The 3,250-nt window shown below is 45.4% G+C and overlaps 1 long non-coding RNA gene across 1 annotated transcript; it reads right to left on the minus strand.

Moving 5' to 3' along the window:
* Window positions 1-2,199: 2,199 nt before the first annotated feature.
* LOC138667700 (uncharacterized) lies at window positions 2,200-2,938 on the minus strand. The gene is made up of 3 exons (XR_011318893.1): window positions 2,876-2,938; window positions 2,667-2,753; window positions 2,200-2,479 (listed from the first exon to the last, which is right to left on the minus strand). It is a non-coding gene; the product is annotated as an uncharacterized lncRNA (long non-coding RNA).
* Between the last annotated feature and the right edge of the window lie 312 nt (window positions 2,939-3,250).

Genomic DNA, 3,250 nt, shown 5'->3' on the forward strand with positions numbered 1-3,250 from the left:
GGATGGTACGCTGTTGTGACTGGTTGTGACTGGTTGTGTCTGGTGAGCTACAGCGTGGCAGATGGTACAATGTATGGTCACCATGAGCGCTTTGTGTGGCTGCTGTATGGAAGCGGGCGGTACACTGTTCTGGGTTATGGTGGCCTATGGCGTGGCAGATGAAACAAGCGATGCGGATGTTACGCTGTTGTGACTGGTTGTGACTGGTTGTGACTGGTGGGCTAGAGCGTGGTAGATGGAACGCTGTTTGGTCGGCATGACCGCTTCGTTCCGCCGCTGAAGCGATGCGGATGGTACGCTGTTGTGACTGGTTGTGACTGGTGGGCTAGAGCGTGGTAGATGGAACGCTGTTTGGTCGGCATGACCGCTTCGTTCCGCCGCTGAAGCGATGCGGATGGTACGCTGTTGTGACTGGTTGTGACTGGTTGTGTCTGGTGAGCTACAGCGTGGCAGATGGTACAATGTATGGTCACCATGAGCGATTTGTGTGGCTGCTGTAGTGAAGCAGGCGGTACACTGTTTTGGGTTATGGTGGCCTATGGCGTGGCAGATGGAACAATGGATGGTAGGCATGAGCTCTTTGTGTGGCTGTTGTTGTTAAGCGTTTGGCACACTGGCAAAAGTATTGTTTAAAGGACTCTTTGTCAACCGTGTAATTTTTTTTTTTTTAATAATTATTTTTCAGATGTCAAATCGTGTGGAATTCATCAGGGAATTCATCGAAATATACCAGTCTTTTCCCTGCCTCTGGAAAATCAAATCTCCAGAGTATTGTAACAGGGAAAAGAGGCAGGAGGGTTATTTAAAGCTCATTGAGCTTTACAATCGTCATGCACCAGAAGAGCCAGCAAACGAAGCGGTTATTAAAAAGAAAATTCAGGCGCTCCGCACGGTGTGGAGGAAGGAGCTTAACAAGGTTCTTCACACTACAAAGTCCGGGGCTTCCACCGAAGATGTTTATGTGCCAAAGCTTTGGTATTTTGAACATCTGAATTTTCTGAGGGACCAAGAGGTGCCACGGACTTCCACGTGTTTTCGCTTGTTGGCACCTGTGGAACAAATTGTTTCGGAGAACCACGCCGAGCAGGAGTCACAAGGGCAACAAGTAAGTAGCTCTTTGGACGAAAGTTCACCAATGTGTCCTATAATTACATAATTTTTCTCTGCATTTTATGTTTTATACTTCTGATTATCACATCAGTTTGAAGTTATTACAAAAACATGTACACATAAGTAACCCTGTCGCAGTCAAGTATTATATGGGGAACTTAATATGTATGAAATGGCGATATATCTAAACCATACCATCTAAGCAATATAGAAAATAGTATCGCTTCAAGCTGCCGATGTACTCTTGTTGAGACTATTTAGACTATAAAATATTCATCAGGTTCCCCTAGCAGTCAGAACAGTGTAGTTAAAAGTATTAAATAAATGGGAAGGTTAAAGAATATTACTAAGCTTAAAATATATTACAACCTTTTTTTACCTACTACGAATATATAGTTTGGATGCGGTTATGGTGGTCAAACTTTTTGTTGCCAGGTTCGTAACTTGTTTTTTTTTTTTCCCCCAGGATGACAGTGCGCAGGACAGTACACTGGACTGTTCACAGGACTGCACGACAGATTTAGTGGAGGCGGCACCTGCCAGGACTCAATCGAGGCAAGGTCCAAGGAAACGGAAAGCCACCTCAGACGTTTCACATGAACTGTTGAGCCTTGCAAAAAAGGTGTTAACAAACAATGTTAGCCCTGCGTTGCAGGGGTTTGGACACTATGTTGTTGACAAACTGGCCAAAATGGACGACAGCCAAAGAACACTAGCGGAGCGTCTGATTATGGAAGCAGTAAACAAGGGTACAGATGGCGATTTGGACAAGCACACTCGTTTGGTCTATTCCCGGCCAATGCAGCGGACAGAGCCCTCATATTACAATGGTTGGTCACAGTGTCAGACACCAATGCGACACAATGTTCCCGTTTCCCACTTCGGCCAGCCACCCCCTAACCACTCCTACACGCCAATACCTTCACATATGGCTTCGCCCATCAGGCACCAAAGTTATCAGCCGGAAGAATCGTCGTATCACAATTTGTGATTTCCTAACTTCTTTTACATTACTTTTTATTTTATTGTCTTGTTAAAATAATGTTTCAAATAAAAGCTATTATTAGAAATTCTATCACGACTGTTTGATTGGTGTGTCTCGATCACAGCACTGTATGAGGGCACAAATTAACGTAACAAATTCATGTACAGTTAACTAATACAAAAAAAATGGAATCATAGTTTAACTAAATATTTTTAATGTAACAACCAAAAATGTATTATTGGCCCGCCTCCAACTGCTGGCACATGTCCCGAAGCTTCTGCAGCTCCTCCATTGCCACATTGTGCTGCTCCTGAATACGCGCCATAGTGTGGATTAGCCTTTCTATGCCGGCTTCAAGATCCTCCTTGTTCACACTGACGACAGCTGTGGGTCAAAAAACATAACATTAATAACACTGTAGTCTCCCGATGTGTCTTTGCTTCTGTGAAGGAAAAAAGAAAAAAAAACAGTCAGCATATAAGGCAATACTGACTTGGGGGGGGGTGTTTGGGTTGGGGGTGAAAGAGTGGGCCTGCCACAAAATCAAAATAACTTTATTGTGGGAACCTACTAGGATGTTGAGGCACGGAGGGCACTTCGGGATCAGAGTCCATGTTGAATGCCTCGTGCTGTCGGCGGCGGCGCTGTCTCTTTGCCTCTGTGAAGGGAAAAAAAAAAAAAAAGGTCTGTTAGCATATATGGCAACACTGGCTGCCGGGGGAGGGGGGGGGAAGAGGGGACCTGCAACTGAATCCAAATCACATAATTGTGGGAACCTACTAGGATCTGGAGGAGTTGACCCGGAGGGCACAGATCCAGAAGAGGCTGTGCGGGATGCCTCGTGGCGGCGGTGGTGCTGTGTCTTTGCCTCTGTGAAGGAAAAAAAAAAAAAAAATTTAAAAAAAAGGTCTGTTAGCATATATGGCAACACTGGCTGCCGGGGGAAGGGGGGGGGGGGGAAGAGGGGACCTGCAACTGAATCCAAATCACATAATTGTGGGAACCTACTAGGATCTGGAGGAGTTGACCCGGAGGGCACAGATCCAGAAGAGGCTGTGCGGGATGCCTCGTGGCGGTGGTGGTGCTGTGTCTTTGCCTCTGTGAAGGAAAAAAAATAAAAAATTTAAAAAAAAAGGTCTGTTAGCATATATGGCA

This window comes from Ranitomeya imitator, chromosome 2, assembly GCF_032444005.1.
Source record: "Ranitomeya imitator isolate aRanImi1 chromosome 2, aRanImi1.pri, whole genome shotgun sequence".
Classification (NCBI taxonomy): domain Eukaryota; kingdom Metazoa; phylum Chordata; class Amphibia; order Anura; family Dendrobatidae; genus Ranitomeya; species Ranitomeya imitator.